Here is a 22,080-nt window from a genome sequence, read left to right as displayed (position 1 = left end):
ATCATTTTAATATAGTCTCCTTACTCTCCACCCTGAACTTTGGCACTTGGGTACTCTAAGTGGGGCTGATATTGCTAACCCTGGTTGCATCCTGGGATTTGAAAATACCCTCACAATACTGTGCTTGTGCAGTGTCCACTCCAGTGAGGTACTTGGGTGCTCTCCAAACATGCATACCAGGTCCTACCCTTGGCAGACAGCACGTGAGCTATGTCCGTGTGACACCTTTTATGTATCAAGAGCAGTGTCTGGTGTCTACTGAAGATGTGCTTCACCTATTTGGAAGTGCAACAGTAAAAATCTGTTTAAAAAAAAAAATACTTGAAGAAGGGGCATCTGACTCTTGACTTCAGCTCAGGTCATGATCTCAGTGTTGTGAGATGGAGCCCTCCATTGGGCTCCATGCTGGGCGTGGAGCCTGCTTAAAATTCTCTCTCGGGATGCCTGGGTGGCTCAGTCATTAAGCGTCTGCCTTTGCCTCAGGTCATGATCCCAGGGTCCTGGGATCGAGTCCTGCATCAGGCTCCCTGTTCGGCGGGGAGCCTGCTTCTCCCTCTCCCTCTAACCCTCCTGCCCGCTCATTCTCTCTCTCTCTCTGACAAATAAATAAAATCTTAAAAAAAAAAAAAAAATTCTCGGGCGCCTGAGTGGCTCAGTTGGTTAAGCAACTGCCTTGGGCTCAGGTCATGATCCTGCAGTCCCGGGATCGAGTCCCGCATCGGGCTCCCTGCTCGGTGGGGAGCCTGCTTCTCCCTCTGACCCTCCCCCCTCTCATGTGCTCTCTCTCTCTCATTCTCTCTGTCTCAAATAAATAAATAAAATCTTTAAAAAAAAAAAATTCTCTCTCTTATGGCACCTGAGTGGCTCAGCTGGTTAAGTGACTGACTCTTGATTTTGGCTCAGGTCATGATCTCAGGGTTGTGAGGTCGAGCCCCACATCGACTTCCATGCTCAGCAGGGAGTATGCCTGAGATTTTCTCCCTCTGTCCCTACTCCTACTCATGCTTGCATTCTCTCTCTCTCTCTCAAATAAACAAATAAATCTTTTTTAAAAAAGATTCTTTTTCGGGCGCCTGGGTGGCTCAGTCGGTTGAGCGACTGCCTTCGGTTCAGGTCATGATCCCAGGGTCCTGGGATCGAGTCCCACATCGGGCTCCCCTGCTCTGCGGGGAGCCTGCTTCTCCCGCTCCCGCTCCCCCTTCTTGTGTTCCCTCTCTCGCTGTCTCTCTGTCAAATAAATAAATAAAATCTTTAAAAAAAAAAGATTCTTTTTCTCTGCCCCCACTCCCCTTTCTCTAGGGGAAAAAAAATAGCTGAAGAAAATATCTCAGTGTTTTGATGATCAAATGGCACAGGGTGCCAGAGATGGCTTAGAAACCCTCTCACCACACACATTCTTCATTTTCCATGTAAGAAAACACTGCTACAGCAGGCTGGAAATGGAGTAGGACTGGAATGGGCACTGGGTCTGCTTGTCCAGGAGACAGTGGAATTTTCACTAAAACCTGCTACTTCTTCTAAATATACCACAGTGGCAATATCAGGGGTTAGGCACTCATATAAACATAAAATACAAAAATTATATTCATAAGGCTTTATACTTCTTGCTTACAAGCAACTTACACCTTTTTTTTTTAATTTTTTAATTTTAACTCCAGTTCATTAACATACAGTGTTAAATTAGTTTCGGGTATGCAATACAGTGACTCAACGACACTTTATTTCTTCTTTCATTTGAGCCTCAGCACAAAGAAAGCGGACACTTGGAAGGGTTAAGTGACTTGCACAGTGTCACTTAGCCAGTTGGTTAAGATAGCCAGCCTTGGAGGCCAACTCCTCCAACCCTGGTCTTGTATGTTTCCTGGACTTAGCCCTGCCTTCCATCAAACAAGCTGATCATCAAAGAATGAAGTAGATCTTTCCACGGCCTCTGGCTGCTGAGTGATCAACCTGAAAAGGACTGGTCTAACTGGCAATATACTCCAAGCTATTCACATGCTCTAATCTACTAATATTAACAGTATAGTTAAGTTTACTTTTAGGAAACTCCTGAACAGGAAACCAACCAGAAACCAGATGTTGCAGCTTTTTTTTGGTGCTCTGAAATGGTTCATTGTTACACATTTAAGCATGTCAATGCACAATTATATGAATGGGTGGTTCACATAGTCAAATTCCTAAATAAGCTAGTTTTTGATCCAAAGGTTTTTCATCACATAATATTGATAATTTCTTATATTTACAATGAGGTGCATAGCGGTCAAGTAAGAGGACTCTAGGGGGTCACATTGCAGCTCAAATCATGCCTCTTTTACTAGCTCTGCAACCTTGTCACAGTCTCCTCATTCACATAATGGAGATAAAATTGTAGCGCATACATCGTAAAGTTGTTAAGAGAACTAAATGTGGTAATACCTACAAAGAATGTAAAACTGTACCAAGCACACAGTAAGGACTCAATATATGTTAGGTATGACTATTATTTATATAATGGAGTGTCACATTATCCTCATTTTATAAGCAAGGATACAGAGACACAGAAAAGTTAGTGATTTTCCCAAAGCTACAATGTCTTAAGCGGCCTTATGGGAATTTATTTACTAAAACCTTATTAAAGGTTAATTGGTGTCAGGCTGAGAGCAAACACAAGAGTAGGAATCACAGGCTAGTTGCGTGGGAGGGGCTCTCTGAAGGGCCATGGGAGACAGCACTGAGCTGAATTTTACCAACTTCACACTTTTACTGTATTGAGTGAGTGACTAGTCCATGCCATCCTGCTTACCTCAAGTGGTTTGGCTTTCCCTCAAAGTGTGACAACAGCAGAAGAACCAGATCAAATAGAAAGACACATTTTAGGTCACTTATTAAGACAGCCTCTAAGCAGAAGGCCTGCAGCATCTAGGTCTATTCCATGTGACATAATCAATCTGTTTAAATTGGAGAGCTATCAGTTATGTGGACACAACCTTCTTTCCTTCTGAGGTCTATAAGTTAGGAATACTCATTGCTGATAGTAAGTAAAAAAAAAAAAATCAACTGAATTATCTATGGTGGTGGTGGTGGTGTTTTAATTTCCAATCTATCTTGGATTAGTTGATAACTTGTTCAATGAGACAAATCTACTGGCACTGGTTTAAAACAATATCAAAGTCCTGTAGAGGCATCTAAACCCTTATTCTCAATTTCTGTTCTTATCTCTTCACAGAGAGGTAAGAGTGTGTGGACTGGCACATATTTCTCACATTATGCATAGTATTGCATAAATATAAGGACATTTATTGTCAACTTCATGAGAAATTCATAAGTGGTCCCAGGGTTAACTTCAAGGCTCCATGTCATTAAAAAATGACCCAGATTTTTTTTTTATTACCCCATTTTGCCATCCACAGGAAATTGGTTTCTATCCTCAAGCTTGTAATCTCATGGCCACAAGCTTCCAGAGCCCCAGATATCACCTCCTCACTCAACATTCTCCAAAGCAGGAAGGGAAGAATGAGGGCAAATGGATTTTCTCCTCACATGGCTCTGTCTTCACTCAGAAAGGAGTATCTTGTCTAGAAGCTCCCTCAAAGATCCGCTGACTCATCCAAAACTGTCTCTATACCAAATATGCAAAGGAGAATGGGATGGCTATGGCTGAATGAGGCCAACGGAGATCCAGTGCCTTGGGTTCAACAGCCACCTGTACAAAATTAGAGGCTTCAACAAGAAAACACAAGGAATGGATGGATGTTAGGCAAGAAAGGAAGAGTCTGCCACAGAAGTCTTAGCTCTTCTCAGACCACGAGGCTAAAAAAGCCTACCCTCAGGGAAAATGTGGCATTCTGCAAGGAGGATAAAGGATACACACTCAAATTCTGTAATATTATACACACTTCTTTTTTTAAAAAAAAGATTTTAGGGGCGCCTGGGTGGCTCAGTTGGTTAAGCAACTGCCTTTGGCTCAGGTCATGATTCTGGAGTCCCGGGATCAAGTCCCACATCGGGCTCCCTGCTCAGCGGGGAGTCTGCTTCTCCCTCTGACCCTCCCCCTCTCATGCTCTCTGTCTCCCATTCTCTCTCTCAGATAAATAAATAAAACCTTTAAAAAAAATTAAAAATAAATAAAAATTAAAAAAAGATTTTATTTATTTGAGAGAGAGAGAGAAAGAAAAAAAGCACAAGCAGGGGGAGGGGCAGAGAGAGAAGCAAGCTCCCTGCTGAGCAGAGAGCTTGATGGAGGGCTTGATCCCAGGACCCCGAGATCATAACCGGAGCCAAAGGCAGACGCTCAACCAACTGAGCCCCCCAGGCACCCCAATATTATACAGATTTCTAATCCACTAGAAACTTCTGGAATTCAGAAAGGACCAGAAGATGGATCTCCCATTCATGACCTCCTGAGCAGGGTTTTTAACCTCACAAGCCTCCTTTTCCTTGTTTGTAAAACAGGTTTATAATAGGACTTTCCTCAGGGGTGTGTTCTGAGGATTTTAAAAGTTCATAGCAAGCCCTTAGAATGGGTCTTGGCACATGGCAAGCCCTAAATAAATCTTACCTTATTATTATTGCTAAGTGGTTATGGGGACGATGTTTGAGTTTCTACGTAATCCAGGGTTAGAAAATCATGAGAGCTTGAGAATTTGGAGATACCTAGGGTGGCCTGTGGGACTCATTTAACAAAAATGCACAACAAGGAAAGAATGGGCAGGTGCAGAGAGATGCCATGGGCCATAGAGGTGACTTGTGAGAGAAGGACATCAAGGCACTCATTCTGAACCAACAGATATTCAGTGGACCCAGATCTGTCTCATGGTCCAGCAAAACCCAAGAAGTTAGCAGTATCAAGTCATGGGCCCTTACATAGTCGTGCTCCCATAAGTCACTTTAGGGGCGAGTTTGACAAAGCTAAGAGCTTCAAGAGTAAGAGCTGTGGAGCAGCAGAGCTATGCCCTTAGAGGTGGTGCTGAGGTTGTGATGCTGTGCTGTCTTCTTGCCAAGGAGTGACTCCAGGAAGCGAGCAACTTGGGAATGACCCGGAGGACCTTTCAGAAGCTGTTGACAGGAGCAGCTGGGAGTTACCATGGCCAGCACGGAGTCACTACATGCAACCGGGCCTGAGGCCCCTGGCACTCCCTGTCACTGAGGGTCATGAGACACAAAAGCAGGTGCTGTCAATAGCAATTTCGAAAAGACGGGGCTGCAAACTGCCAGTGGGACTGATGTTCATGACTCAAAGCAGCCGACCCTAGGTGAGACCTGGAAGATCTCATCGCTCAGAAGTTCTGGCTCTCCTCACCATCACTGCAGGGGAATCAAAGTGCTGGTCACTGAACAGCAAACTGTAGACGGAAAAGCATGGGCTCGGTGTCAAAAGACCTGGACTGGAGTTCTGGATTTTCCATTCTGTGCCCTTGGGTAAGTCCCTTAATCGTCCAAGCTTCAGAGAATTTAATAAGCCAATATGTATATATGTAAATGTTTTATAACAAGAAAAATGCTTTATAACATATAAAGTACCAGGAAAATCAAAAACACTGTTACCATTATTTTTTCAGTATATTCCTCAATGAATAGTAAGATTAACAATTCTGCACAAGGGAACCTGAAGGGGAGATAGCCCCAGAACATCGGAGTAGGGGCCCAAGCCAGTTCTGGAGCCCCCCAACAGGAACCCTAGTTGCAAAACTGAGGTTTGCAGAACGAGAGACTCACTGACGAATCAGATCAGAATCAAATTTGTGATCTCGTCTTTGGGCCTCTGCACAGACGTGGTACAAGTTTTCAGCTGTTTTAATGTGCTTGAAATCCCATTTTATGTCAAATGAAAAACCACCTGAACGTTTCCTGAAGAGGGTTTTTTCGGGAGAATTCAAGCATAACGTGTCTGTGGTTGAACTTCTGTCAGTGCAGTCCCTTCCAAAGTTCCTTGAGAAAACCAGAAGGCAGCAATATTTCAGCAGTTGGGAGAGACGGGACCACAGCTGCTGTGTTGTCAGGACATCCTTGGGAGGCGTGCAGACTAGCGCTCTCCGTCCGCCCTGCCCTCCGGGTCTCAAGGATTCCCTGTGCACATCAGAGTGGCGGCACCACCTCCTTGCCTCCCTTGCCTTGGGCACCGTCTTCTGTTTTGGCAACTAGTGAGCTTCTGACAGACGCCATCTGCCTATTCACTTTGAGTTTCCACTGCACTGACATCTGGGATTCAAAACTATTCAATCCACTGTCAACAGAGTCTTCTTTAAATAAAAAAAAAAGTCAAGAAGTAAAGGAATCCAAACACTCTCTAAAATGAAACAGAGAAACAGCATTCTTTTGGTCTTGTTTTTTAAATAGAGCTTTCCATCCCCCATGTGTTTATTCTATAATTAGAAAGTATGTTGTAGGAAGGGTGTTATGATCACCCTTGAAAAATCTTGTTTTTGTGACACTGAATTTACCATATGATATTAATTTGGGGAAAGAAAAACACAGGAGAGTAGCCACGGCACAAAGAGTTCGCAATGCAGAGCTACGGAGTTTCAGAGTCAAGAGGAAAAGCCAAAAAAATAATAATGTCTATTAATGTTTTCAGGCATGAAAGTGATGAAATTGTCTAATTTGAGTCCACATTGACTCTTGCCTAAACTATGGCAAGAGACTGAACTGATTATCCTGCTTCCCAATTTTTCCCTCCTCTGACTCAATCTCCAAAAGTCACGGTCCTGAATCACAAGTTTGAGCATGCCCTCGCTCTGGTCAGAGCCATTCAGGAGACCCTTATCACCTACAGAACTAAAGACTGCCCCAAGGTTGGTATCCCCCAACCCCTCTGGAGTCATTCTCTACGGAACTGGTACTGCCTTCCCCAGGGGCGGTGTTTGAAAATGTTTGGGGGGGGGGGAGGTTCTTTCCAGTGATTGAACTGACATGACTGGCTTTGAGGAAGCTGGTTCTAGGGATACACACTCCCTGAGGTGACAAAGAGCCATGCACCCCAAAATACTAATGGCGTACCCACTGAAAAACTCAGAGCTTACCTTTTTAAGTTTTCCTATTTATTTTCTACTCCTTCCTCAGTCATATCCAACACTCCAACGTCCCAGGCTAGTCCCACTCCTGACCTCAACCGCTGTGCTCACACAAGTCTCCAGTCTGAAATATCCTTCCTAGTTCACTGCTCTTTACCACCCTCAATCCTTCAAAACCCAGAATAAACTATTCCTACTGTCCAATCAGCATTAACTTCTCCTACTTCTGTGGTCCCACATCACTTTGCTTATACCTCTACTTTAACATTTGTTGTATTCTGCCTTTAATTAGTGCTATTTTTATTACTCTTATCTCTACTACCAAATCATACATTCCTTGAGGACAGGAATTGCCTTATTCATCTTTATAGACCTCTAACGCTGAGCACTCACTTAGTGCTCGGTGCTTTGTAGATTTGTTGAATTTAATTGAATTAAACTCATTCTTTTTAAACAGTTTTTCTATCAAATATATGTGGGGACATTCCTCTTTTTAAAGAAAAATTCCTTTTTATTCCTTTTTCCTAAAAATTCCTTATTTATTTATTTATTTGAGAGAGAGAGAGGGCACAAAGGGATAGTGAGAGGGAGAAGCAGACTCCCAGCTGAGCAGAGAGCCCGATGCAGGGCTTGATCCCAGGACCCGAAGATCATGACCTGAGCTGTAGGCAGACATTTAACTGACTGAGCCACCCAGGCGCCCCTATGTGGGGACATTCTAAATTTTTGTTAAACTACTAGTGGATTTAATATGTAAAGTCTTATTTTATTAGTTCTTCACGGGCAATAATCTGTATGAGTTAATTACAAAAATGGTTGGTTTCCTGCCCCTGTAACTTAGACAGGGTTAAATCCTTTCAAAAGAAACAGCCAAAAAGAGTTAGTCTTCCAAAAGTCACAAGGAAAAGGAAAATGCAATTTTTTGGTGTTACCCAGTGAGATCTTTGTGTACACATAGCTCCCCAAATGACTAAACTTTACACATTTCACTTGACTTTAATTCAACTTTCTAAAAAAAAAAATTTTTTTTTAATTTTTTTAAGTCACCTTTGGACTGGAATAAAACATGGAAAATTCCAACTCAAAGTAAGTTTTTTTTTCCCCCTAGGAAGCTGTGAGCAAATGAAAACAAGGCTTGGCGGGAGCATTTTACCACCTCTACCATAGGATGGGCCACTGCCAGCACCATACTTGTTGATGAGACATTTGGCAAAAGGCCTGCAGCAGAAATATAGACTGTGACTTTATTTTGCTGAGATTTCATCCGTGAAGATTTTCTTTTCCAGTTACAAAGTTCTCCCAAGAGGGACATAGCTGCTTTTTGGAAACCTGTGAAGTGTTGGCAAGTCTTGCCCTGTTTACCATGGAAACTTGTACTTGGATAGAATTACAGTGTATGACCTGGTACAAGCATAGATGGATGTTTGATGCCGCTGTTTTCTCTTCATGTTGATTTGGAAATTATAAATCATGGGACCAGATCCAATAACTGATCCTTCCAGTTCATTCATTCATCATGGCATATGATCATACCTGCACAGACTTGAAAATACATTGGCAGATGACAGAACATACGTTACAATTAAAATTTATGGGTTTGGGTCTGATTAATCTGCATAGGGTTGCCTGCAAAGGGAGAGGTCTATTGGTAAGCATGGATGATTTAATGTCTGCTTATCTGTTGTTTTTTCTTCAGGAATTCGAAAATATCATATGGCTTCGAAATTGCATTGACGGGTTATTTTTTTTTTTTTCCTAATAAGAAAGAAAAAAAAGTAACTAGACCCGCCTGCAAGCAGATATTATCTGCTTTCCTCTAAATAACTGTTTAAAGCATCTGGCCCAGGATTGTGTAAGAGATTTGTTTTTATGTCTTTGGGAAATATTTAACAGTCTAGCACAGGACCTCTTCGCTTCTTGCCTGGATTACAGCAATAGTTTCTAACATGATCCCAGACCATGATTCTCATATCCCATCCTCAATCCATTTGCCACAGTCTTACTGGCACCGTCATTCAAAAAAAAAAGACAGATCTGATCACCCCAATCCAATGGTTAAAACGCTTGAGTGAAACAATTTAGGAGAGCTTTTAGGAGAAAGTGACAAATTAGCATGTCATGCAACATTCTATCCTAACCTTTTCTCTCACCTCACATGACTCTCCTCTGGACCACTTGTCACTTGCTCAGGAATCACTCACTTGTGCCTCTCTATTTTGAACCAGCAGCTCCCATGCATAGAATGTCATCTCTGAACTCCCTGCCTTTCCATGGCTTGCTTCTATTCATCTTTCACCCCATGGGCCATTTTCTCTAGGAACCAACCAAAATTTTGTCATCTAGTAAAGGTGACCTCCACAAGTGTTCCAGTAGCACTTGCACTTATCTCTAGGGTGGCAGCTTGTCACAGTACCACATGGAAGTAGAACATGGAGGTTCCAAGAGACCACATTTCATCCAGAGCCTAATAAATATCCCAGTATGTAGAAGGTACTCAATAAAAATTGGTATTATCAATGAACAAAAGGATGAATGAAGGAATAACAATTTGCATTTATATTATACTTGTTTTTCTGGTTATACTTTTAGGCACTGAAAATTCTTGACTATTCCATTTTGAAAGGATCTTAATGATCAGGAATTATTTTTTCCCTTTCTACCATTCTGAGAAAACAAAGTAGATTTAAGAACCAGGTTGAACACAAGCTAAGAATTGAAGACCGCTCTTTTCATGACTAGCACAGCCATGGCTCATGGTCCCAAGAAGAATCTGAAGTGTGTTGCAGCTCCAAAGCAACGGATGCTAATAATCTGACCAGTGTGTTTGCTCTTCGTCCATCTACCAGTTCCCACAAGCTGAGAGAATGTCTTCCCCTTATCATTTTCCAAGGAACACACTTAAGTATGCTCTGACAGGAGATGAAATGAAGAAGATCTGCATTCAGCAGTCTAATAAGATTGATGGCAAGGTCCAAACTGATATAACCTATCCTACTGGTTTAGTAGATGTTACTGGCATTGACAACACTGAAGAGAATTTCTATCTCATCTATGACACCAAAGGTCCTTTGCTGTTCATTATTTTATACCCTAGGAAGCCAAGTACAAATTGTGCAAAGTGAGAAAGGTCTTTTAGGGCACAAAAGGAATCCCTCATCTGGCGACCCCAGATAGTCACACCAGCCATCACCCTGATCCCTCATCAAGATAAATGAAACCATTAGGTTGATTGGGAGACTGGCAAGATTACTGATTTCATCAAGTTTGACACTGGTGACCTATATATAGTGACCAGAGGTGCTAACATGGAAAGAATTGCTGCAATAATCAACAGAGAGAGATAACCTAGTTCTTAAAACAACAACAACAAACATTTATTTATTTATTTTAGAGAGACAGCGCGTGTGAACAGAGAGGGGAGGAGAGGGAGAGAATCTCAAGCAGACTACCCACTGAACACAGAGCCTGATGCGGGGCTCAATCTCAGAACCCTGAGATCATGACCTGAGCCTAAATCAAGAGTTGGCCACTTAAGCGACTGAGCCACCCAGGTGCCCCTCATCCTGGTTCTTTTGATGTGGTTCATGTGAAAGATGCCATAGGTGACAGCTTTGCCTCTCAGCTCTCCAACATTTTTATTTTTGGCAAAGGTAATAAACCAAGGATCTCTTCCCTGAGGAAAAGGGATCCACTTCATATTGCTGAAGGAGAGACAAGAGACTGGCAGCCAAACACAACAGTACATGAAATGATCTCTAGGTGATGTGAACTGAAAGGTCTTTGTACTTAATTAAAGATAATATGGCACAAATAGACCCATAAATAGAGAGAACTAACTGGTGGTTGCCAAAGAGGAGGTGTGTGGGGGAGTGGGCAAAATGGGTGAAAGATATAGGCTTCCGATTATGGAATAAGTCATGGGGATGAAAGGCATAGCACAGGGAATATAGTCAATGGTATTATAATAGTGCTGTTTGCGTGACAGATGATAGCTATACTTGCTGTGAGCATAGCATAACATACAGTTGTTGAATCACTATGTTACATACCTGAAACAAATGTAACATTGTGTATCAACTATATTTTGATTTTTTTTTAAAAAGATAGTATGGCATGATTAAAAAGAAAAAAAGAACTGAAGAATGGCACAAACCATTTAAGAACTAAGTATTAGGGGCGCCTGGGTGGCTCAGTCGGTTAAGCTGCTGCCTTCGGCTCAGGTCATGATCCTAGGGTCCTGGGATCAAGCCCCGCATCAGGCTCCCTGCTCAGTGGGATTCCTTTTGTGCCCTGCTTCTCCCTCTCCCTCTGCCTGCCTCTCTGCCTACTTGTGCTCTCTCTCTCTCTGTGTCAAATAAATAAAATAAAATCTTTAAAAAAAAAAAAAAGAACTAAGTATTAACGATTTATGTAGTCATCATTCAAATGATTTTGTGACCCTTTGCACTTTGTACGTTACATTGACCAACACAGAACATCTAAAATAAAAATGCCAACCTTAGTTTGTGACCAATAAGCTGCCTCCATTTATCCCATAGATATTGGTAATTTTCAGGTCATGATCTTGCAATCGTGAGATTGAGCCCCAAGTCGGGCTCCATGCTCAGCGCTGAGTCTGCTTCAGATTCTCTCTCCCTTTCCCTTCTGTACTCTTTCTCTCTCAACTAAATAAAATCCTTAAAAAAAAAGCAATGACTTTTTCCATTGCATATTTTTTCCTGCTTTGTCGAAGATTATTAAAAAAAAGAAAGAAAGAAAAAGAAAATCCAAAAATGCCATGTAAAATCTTTCTAAACAGAAATCTGCAAGGCTGTGAAATATAAGAAAAATATCAAAAAATGTCAATATGCCAATAAGAAATAGAAGAGATAGTAGAAAAAATTTTCTCAATAATACCAACATACATGCCATGAAATCTGTAGGAATAACCCTAACCAAAATATGCAGGATCCATAAGAAAAGCTATAAAATTATTGAAATATAAAGAGCCTGAATATTAAAAAAAAAAGCAATGACAACTTTTTTTCCTTCTTATACTTAATGTCCCATTTTATAAGTGATGTTTCTATAAAACTGTCAAAATTGACAATTGTGGGCCTATGACTTGATTTCACGGGACAGTGTATCCTTATCAAACACTGAAAAAAAAAAAACACTTCTACCCCATTTGCTTTGTTTTCATGTTTTTCTCTTGTTTCTAATCTGTAATATCATCCACAATCCAGCCCTAACTCCTCCATTCTCAGGCCTGTCCCTCCTACCACACTGTCAGCAAGTGAGTTCAGTATTGCCTATTTCTTTGCTGTCATTTAGCTTGGTTTATGCAAACTCTTTTCTTCTCATAAGACATACTCCAGATCGCTATCTTATCAGACTTCCAAACTGCAAGATCTTCTAGAAGTACAGATATTTAGAGCTACAAAAAAAGCTAGTAATGTTCAAAGAATAGTTTTTGTATCAAGAAAAAAAAAAATCACTGATTAAGATAACAGGAGTTTCTGGGCACCTGGATGGCTCAGTCGGTTAGTCTTGATTTCAGTTCAGGTCATAATATCAGGGTTGTGGGATTGAGCCCCATGTTGGGCTCCATGCTCAGCAGGGAGTCTGCTTGAGATTTTTCTCTCTCCTTCTGCCCCTCCCCCTGCTCAGGTTCTCATTCTCTAAAATAAATCTTAAAAAAAAAAAAAAAAAAAACAAGAATTTCCACTACAGCTCACATGCTTAAAACTTTCCTTAAAAATTCTCCCTGTGAGCCAAAATATTCTGAATTTGCATTGAATGAAAAATCATATAGCTAAGAATATATGAGATAAATCCATTTTGACTCTTTTTTAGGTATAGAAGTAAAGAAATGACACGTTTATTTTTTCAAAACTATACTTGGTCATTTTGACAAAAACAACTAAAAAGTGGTTGAATCTTATAGATTCCTGTGTGCACAGACTTCAATGAGAGACAACATTAGTAAAACAGGAAAAATAATAAACTGAAGTTAAATGTGATTTGAAACTACTTTATAAGCAACTAAGAAAAATTCTTAAAGACTTCCTGGATGAGCACATCAAAATTAGCCTCTTGGGCATTTGGAAATTGAATAAAGTTAAATAATGACTCAAGATGCAACAGTGTCCAAATATAGAATGACCATTTCCACTTAGCTGTCAAGTGTGGGTACAAGTGTGTTTCTATACATGGTTCTGGAAAAGACCCTTGGTCAGGAAAGCGAGCACCAACTCTCACTTCTTTGAGAATTAAAGTACTTATTGTTTTCTAGAAATACCCCAAAAAGACTTAGCAGGCCTGACATTCAAGGTGTTTCATGGCATCCCCAATATAAGACTTTTCCAGTTCTCTATCCCACAGTCCTACCATAGACTCTATTCTCAAGTCAAACCAAACTCCTCCTTGACCACACTAATGTTTTCAACCCCACTCATGCTTTATATCACCCTTTGTTTTCTTCATAATACCTATCACTATCACACATTATCTAATTGATTTTTTTTTACTATCTATCCCCTTGCCTCTTAGAATGAAAGCCTCATGAGAGCAAAGATTTTTCCTTGTCTAGTGCTGTATCTCCAGGGTCTAGGGCAGTATTTGTCACAAAGGAAGTACTCTATAAATATTAAAGGAATGAGGGGCACCAGGGTGGCTCAGTCGGTTAAGTGTCTGCCCTCGGCTCAGGTCATGATCCCAGGATCCTGGGATGGAGCCCTGTGTGAGACTCCTTGCTCAGCGGGGGGTCTGCTTCTCCCTCTCCCTCCGCCCTTCTCGCCTGCTCGTGCTCACTCACTCTCTCTCAAATAAATAAAACCTTTGAAAAAATATTAAAGAAATGAATGAATTAACTAATTAGTGAAATATTTCCCATAAACAGCCAAGCTTCACTGTATATTTGTGCCTTGGCATACAAAGTTTCCTCCATCTAGAAGGCCTATACCCTCCTATACATCTTCATGGTCCAACTGAAATTTTATAGCATCTAGGCCCATGTTAGATTTGCCAGTGTGCACACTTCAGGCCCTCCATGGAATGGAAGAGAGTTATGGGATCAGCCTTCGATATTTTCTTGTCACATACAGAGACAATACAAGAGTGCACGCGCGCACACACACACACACACACACACACACAAGCACAGTATCACTCAGCATTTATTACATTAATGAATGGGACTGAGGTATCATTCAAGTTCTAAATGTGATTTCACCTTAGCTAGAAATTTAACCAGAAAAGTAGACCTATCATTTGGTTAGTGTTGTGGAATGGCAAGAGAAATATATCAATTACTGGTGTTCAATCCACATAGAAACAGTCAGAATGGCAAAACTCTGATGCAAATTGCCATCATTAGTTAATAGACTTCGATTTAATTTTGTCATATTAAGCTCATCTGTCCCTTGTCTGGCTCCTGGGACACAGCCAGGACTCCCTATGGCATTCTGATAGGAGTTGGGAAAAAGAGAAGGAAACAAGATAAAACAGAACTTCCTCAAACCTACATAAATCTGAAAGGGCCTCCTGTCCCTGGGTTTATGTCAGGCTGACCTCTCCGCTGCCCTAGTGGGGGGATCTGGCTTGAGCGGGTTAGTTGAGATTTATGAAGGCAGAAGGAGAAGTGCTTTTGTTCATCCCCTGAACTGATCGGTGTTCGTACCAAGCTAGTCACATACTCACGTTTTCAACCCCCAAATTCCCCTTTCTTGTCCCTCTCCCTGCAGGCACTCAGTCTTGACCAGCCTATTCAGTAATAAATTCTTTCCACTACACTCTAAACAAGAATTCTCATGACATGTGATGACAGTGAGTCCTCTGACCATAAAAAGTATCAGCTTTTAATCTCATGCTTTTTTTCTCTGTATTACCTCTACGCTCCTTCTTCGTCTTGTAACACAGAATTATGTCCTTTTTATTTCAACTTGCTCTTTAACATCTCTTGCTGGATCTAGAAGTGAATGAAATCTGAGAATGAAAGTTTAGCTGGTACATTTATTTTGGTTTTTTGACGAGTGTGAATGGTGGGCTACAAATTGACTAGTGATTTCCAAGGTTGATTTTTTCATACTTAGGTTGTGAATAAAATTCTTAAAACTAAGTTAATTTGGACTTATCTTTAATTTTCTGAAATAAATACTGGGCAATAGCATTCCTTGACACAAAACACAGCAAAAGTTGCTGTGTCTCCAAACAGACTGGGAACTATTGTTTTCAGAAACAGACCTAGTCCATTTCATGAATACTATCCAGTTACCTAGCACAAAGTTTAGATGGGGTTTTCTGTTTGTTTGTTTGTTTTGGGTTTTTCTTGTTTTTTGTTTTTAAGATTTTATTTATTTATCTGAAAGAGAGAACACACGAGTGGGGAGGGGCAGAGGGAGAGGGAGATAGAATCTGAGGGCTCCACACTCAGTGTGGGCTCAATCCCATGACCTGGAGATCATGACCTGAGCTGAAACAAGAGTTGGGTGCTTAACCAACTGAGCCACCCAGGCGCCCCAAAGTTTAGATGTTTTGTGATGATAATAAATTTATTCATATTTGGGCGCCTGGGTGGCTCAGTCAGTTAAGCATCTGCCTTCGGCTCAGGTCATGATCCCAGGGTCCTGGGATCTAGTCCTGTGTTAGGTTCCAAGCTCAGGGGGGAGTATGCCTCTCCCTCTGCCTCTCCCCCACCTCCCCCCCAGCTCGTGTTAGCCCGCTCTCCCTCTCTCTCTCGCAAAAATAAACAAATAAAATCTTTAAAAAAAATAAATTCATATTTGCTGCTTGCAAACTCTTTGAATTTTAAAATATTCAACCTTCTTTAAGCCCTTAAAATTAGAAACCTGACATGTGGGAAGGTTACACAGGCAACTGTTAGTTAGTGCACCAACCATACTTCCAGGTTGGCTTGCCAACATGAGAAAACAGTGTAAGAGTTACCCCATAGGTCAAAATAGAGAGATGCTCATTCACGGACACTAATCCAGCCCACTGATGCTGGTGAGAGTCAGACGTGAATATGGCTTGGTCACAAGACTATCTTTAAACATGATTTAAAACACTCTATACAAATTGGAGCATAAATCAGAAACAAGAGCAAGTGGTAAGGAAAGGTTAATCACACAGTCTCAATCCCAACTGCAGGTGCACAGAGCTGGAAAGCATTTTTTTTGGTACCAGTGCATGCAACACAAATAACATTAATACTGATTTACTTAATATTTAGAACTTATTACTTAGTATTTGTTTAATACCTATTATGTGCCAGGAACTGCTTAAAGTCCTTTAACAAATTAGTCATAGAAACCTCATGGCAGGGACACCTGGGTGGCTCAGTCAGTTGAGCATCTGCCTTCAGCTTAGGTCATGATCCCAGGGTCCTGGGACTGAGCCCCACATCGGGCTCTTTACTCGGGGGAGCCTGCTTGTCCCTCTCCCTCTCCCTCTCCCCCTGCTTGTGTTTGCGCTCTCTGTCAAATAAATAATAAATAAAATAAATAAATAAATAAAATCTTTAAAGAAATAAAAATTAAATTACAATAAATAAATATCCTATTTTGTATATAAGATCTAAAAATATTTCACTAATATTTATTTTTGTAAAGGAAAATACAAAATTAAAAATTAAACCTGCAAATGGAAAGTAAATGTGATAAACATATATAATCATCTAGAAGCAATATTAAGACACTTGAAGATAAGCAGAACATGTAACCATATCTTCAAATAACACCTTTGTTAATGGCACATGAGTTGCTAGTGAAAATTATTACATTTAAGCCTTCTTTCTTTTTTTTTTTTAAAGATTTTATTTATTTGACAGAGACACAGCGAGAGAGGGAACACAAGCAGGGGGAGTGAGAGAGGGAGAAGCAGGCTTCCCGCGGAGCAGGGAGCCGGATGTGGGGCTGATCCCAGGACCCTGGGATCATGACTTGAGGGGAAGGCAGACGCTTAACGACTGAGCCACCCAGGCGCCCCTTAAGCCTTCTTTATAACAAATCTACATACTTGAAGCTTCAGCACCACAGTCTTCTAGCATTTACTACCTTATTCATGCCAGTGATTATACAAACTAATAAAAATATAAAACAATAGGGCGCCTGGGTGGCTCAGTCGGTTGAGCGACTGCCTTCGGCTCAGGTCATGATCCCAGAGTCCTGGGATTGAGTCCCACATCGGGCTCCCTGCTCTGCGGGTAGCCTGCTTCTCCCTCTCCCACTCCCCCTGCTTGTGTTCCCTCTCTCGCTGTGTCTCTCTCTGTCAAATAAATAAATCTTTAAAAAAAATAAAAAATAAATAAAAAAATATAAAACAATAAATATTTTATTATTAGAATCCATTAAGACAATACACCATCATTCTGATATTTATTTCTTTATAAAAGTAATTAAAAAGTAATAACAATGCTGAATTATGTGATATTACAATTAGGACATCTGGGATATTGCATTCAGATTAAACTGCCTGAGCTAAAAACATTATGTTATAAAACCTGAGGAAATAAAAGCATTTCATTTGTTCATTTGTTCATTCATTCAACTAATATTATTAAGTACCTCTAAAACAGTAAACATATTAATATATTATTTATTTCTTATTCATAAAGTCTATTATAAGTTCAATAAATACTGTTCTTAGATACATTTAGTGAACTCAGTGATAAAACTTTTGAGAAAATCTCACATAGTTTTCTCAAAATGTTGTCCCTGAGACCAATTTTTATTTGAGGAAAATACACATTAAAAAATTGGGGACCGGGCGCCTGGGTGGCTCAGTTGGTTGAGCGACTGCCTTTGGCTCAGGTCATGATCCTGGAGTCCCGGGATCGAGTCCCGCATCGGGCTCCCTGCTCGGCAGGGAGTCTGCTTCTCCCTCTGACCCTCCTCCCTCTCATGCTCTCTGTCTCTCATTCTGTCTCAAATAAATAAATAATAAAAAAAAATCTTTGAAAAAAAAAATTGCGGACCACATCAACAACTTAATTACTCCCAGATATTTCAAAGGAAAAAAATTGCTGTACTGTTCTTGAACCTTTTCTGTGTAAGATTTCTTTTTCAAAATAGATTTTTTTTAACATTGAAAAAAGACAGGCTAGAAATTGCATCCTTTGAGACTTTTGAAGGGTCCCACGGCAGAATTAAGCCTTAAGTCTCTAAGTCTTTTTGCTCTGCCTTCCACTCGATAAATCCTTTTCCACTTTAGAGTCTTTGCACTTGCATTCCTTCTGCCAAAAATGCCTTACACTGAATATGCCCATGGCTTTGTTCCTCACTGCATTCATGTCTCTGCACAAATAGCATCTCCTCTGGCAGTACACTCCTCCATCACTCTGCATCCTTTTCCCCACTCAATAGACTGTTATGTGAATCTGCTTTGGGTCCTTGTGATTGAAATAAGAAAAAGAAATTCATGTGTAATAGACTCAGTGTTAAGATGACTCCATGACATGGATCCTGAAATAAATCATAGCATTACTCATCCTAGCACATCAATAAAGATTCAGTTTCCAGACATAATGACATTTACTGATTTGGAAACTATTTGCACCTTAATATTAAATTACTTCTGTTAGAAATTTCTTGGAGGTCTGATGTCATTTGCTGATTGAATCTGAAAGTCGAGTAAAATGGGATGTTCCCTCTTAGGCACTATATATGTGGTTTTTAAAGCTAGACAGACCTGGCTTCAAATCCCAGGTCTTCAACTAACGAGCTATGTGAGCATACCCCGAAACTACTCTCATTAAAAGCACCAAAAACCCCAAAAAATCTAATAAACATATTCCAGTTTTTTTTTTTAATTATGTTCACTTAGCCACTGTACAGTACATCATTAGTTTTTGATGTAGGGTTCAATGATTCATTAGTTGTGTATAACACCCAGTGCTCATCACAACACGTGCCCTCCTTGTTACCCATCACCCTGTTAACCCATCCACTCACCCCCCTCCCCTGTGAAACCCTCAGTTTGTTTCCCGGGGTCCATAGTCTCTCATGGTTCATCTCTCTCTCTGATTTCTCCTCCTTCAGATTTCCCTCCCTTCCCCTATGGTCCTCCGTGCTATTGTTTATGTTCCACATCTGAGTGAAACTATATGATAACTGTCTTTCTCTGTTTGACTTACTTCACTTAGCATAATACCCTCCAGTTCCATCCATGTTGATGCAAATGGGGGGTATTCATCCTTTCTGATGGCTGAGTAATATTCCATTGTATATATGAACCACATCTTCTTAATCCATTCATCTGTTGAAGGGCATCTTGGTTCCTTCCACAATTTGGCTATTGTGGACATTGCTGCTATGAACATTGGGGTGCATATTCCGGTTCTTATGTTATTGGACCACCGAATCATTTGGTACAGATGACAACTTTTTTTCAAGAAATTTTGTTTTCTTTCTACATTTTTGGCTGCTCCTTATCAGTCCACCTTTACAGACTCTTCCCTTTCTGTGTCTTCCAAATATTGATGTCTCTCAGAGGTCTGAACTAGGCACTCTTTTCACTCTTCATTCTTTCTTGGTGCTCTCATCCTTTCCCATGCTATGGCACTACGGCAGACAGTTGTCTCTCAAGGTCCAGATCCAGGTATACAACTATCTACTCAACATCACCATATAAATTTCCCAGAGACACTTCAAATGGATCATGTCCAAGCAGGAACTTGGCACTTGCTGCACACCTAGCCTATATGCTCTAGTTCCTTGTGCTAATGAAGGCACCATGATCCAGCCAATCACACATTTCATAAAATATCACCCTTTACTCTCACCTTCCCCTTCCCTTTTCTGATCAATCACCAAATCTTGCCACAACTACCTCCTACATGTTTCTCAAATCTGTCCATGCCCCTTCATCTCCACTGTCATCACCCTATTTCAGGGGAAAAAAATCATCCCTGACCTGGACAACCTCTAGAGAACAGAGGCTTAAACCTGTAGCACTGCTATGAGAAATAGTTAATGAACAACTTCGGGTATTTGGAATAAGTATTTTATTCTAGTGATTTCTTTTTTTTTTTTCTTTTTTCTTAAGGTGGGGGGAGAGCAGAGGGAGACAGAGAGAATCTTAAGCAGGCTCCACGCCCAGCACGGAGCCCAACATGGAGCTCGATCTCACAACCCCGAGATCATGACCTGAGCAAAAATCAAGAGTCGGACACAACCAACTGAGCCACCTAGGCACCCCTACTTTAGTGATTTCAGACTCTCAGGGAAGGTGAAGGTCATATCCTTTTTTCTTGGGAGTCAAAGACTATGGGCCCTCATAAGGTTGTTCCATTAATTAATGTTAAAGCAGAAAACATAAGCATTTAATATTTGGGGGCACTGACTGTGATAGCCAAGTGACCCTATACAAGTCCAGAAAAAATCTAGCCAATTTGATTCTATGTTATCCAAGGTTGGTTAAACTGAGAATATTAACAGTTGAGATTTAATAGAGATTTAGGAACAAACACATTTATAATAATATACTAATGCTAATTAATTGTTATACCTTCCTATTAATAAATATGTAATGCCTATACCTCTTACGACAGACCTAAAAGCATCAAAATAACAATTTATAAATATCCTACTTGGTTTAAACTATATAATGTTTTAGAAAAAGTTGCTATTTAAGTAATTACTTAAATAGCTACTATGTTTACAGCTTGCACAAAGCCTGATGCAAGGCTTGATCTCACAACCCTGAGATCAAGACCTGTGCCAAAGTCAATCAGTCAGATGCTTAACCTACTGAGCCACCGAGGTGCCCCACTACTCTTACAACTTAAAAAAAAAAAAAAAAGACAACCCAATTTAAAAATAGGCAAAGGATCTGAACAGACATTTCCCCAACAAAGACATAAATGGCCAATAAGTCCATGAAAATATGTTCAACATCATTAGTTATTAGAGAAATGCAAATCAAAACCACATTGAGATACCACTTCACGCCCACTAAGGTGGCTATCATCAAAAGAATAGACCATAACATGTATTGGTGAGGATGTGGAGAAACTAGAACCTTCATATATTGCTGGTGGGAACGTTAAATGGTTCAGCTGCTTTGGAAAACAGTTTGGCAGTTCCTCAAAACATTACATATGAAATTGTACCATACCAGCAACTCCACTTCTAGATATATACACAAAAGAAATGAAAACAGATGTCTACACAAAAAAGCTTGTACACTAATGTTCACAGCAGCACTATTCATGATAACTAAGAAGTGGAAACAACCCAAATGTCTATCAATGGATGACTGGAGAAATAAAATATGGTAAATCCATATAATGGAATATTATTCAGGCAGTAAAACAGAATGGATTCCTAGAGCATGCTACAACACGCATGAACCTTGAAAACATTATGCTAAGTGAAAGAAACCAGGTATAGGTCAGTCTAACTTTAAAACCTACATATATTGTGCCTGAGAAGGAACATCCCATTTTACTTGACTTTTCAAATTCAATCAGCAAATGTCATGGGACCTCCAAGAGATTTTTAATAAAAGTAATATTCTTTAATATTAAGGTGTAAATAGTTTCCAAACCAGTAAATCCCAGTATGTCTAGAAACAGAACCTTTATTGATGTGCAAGGATGAGTAATGCTGCAGTTTGATTCAGATCCATGTGATGGAGCCATCTTAACACTGAGTCTATTACACATGAATTTCTTTTTGTTATTTCAAACACAAGGGTCCAAAGTAGATTCACATAAATTTTCTTTCCTAAAAATAAAATACCAAATGTATTTACAACATACTGTAAAATTTAAAAAAAAATCTATTCAGATGATTTGAATAATTGTATAATAATCTCCCTGATATTTTAAAACCTACTCTCCTTCTAAATTCACTGAATTTCTGTAACCCTTAAGTTATAAAGGGATTTTAAGCAGAAGTTTTTGAAGGTTAACTAAATACAATGCCTCTGTATATTTATTTATTTTTAAAAATCATTCAGTGTTTAGAGATTTAGGTATGATGCTACTGACTCCTTTATTCACCATGATAGACTGGGGTGACTGGGTGATAGACACTGGTGAGGGTATGTACTCTGGTAAGCACTGTGAATTGTGCAAGACGGTTGAATCTCAGATCTGTACCTCTGAAAC

The 22,080-nt window shown here is 40.2% G+C and overlaps 1 pseudogene; it reads left to right on the top strand.

The window, feature by feature from the left end:
• The first annotated feature begins 8,827 nt into the window (after window positions 1-8,827).
• On the top strand, window positions 8,828-11,831 carry LOC145722053 (small ribosomal subunit protein eS4, X isoform-like; annotated as a pseudogene).
• Window positions 11,832-22,080: the final 10,249 nt, after the last annotated feature.

Source organism: Leptonychotes weddellii, chromosome 6 (assembly GCF_054177405.1).
Source record: "Leptonychotes weddellii isolate Sample4059 chromosome 6, ASM5417740v2, whole genome shotgun sequence".
Taxonomy (NCBI): domain Eukaryota; kingdom Metazoa; phylum Chordata; class Mammalia; order Carnivora; family Phocidae; genus Leptonychotes; species Leptonychotes weddellii.
This window is presented reverse-complemented; position numbering and strand designations above follow the sequence as displayed.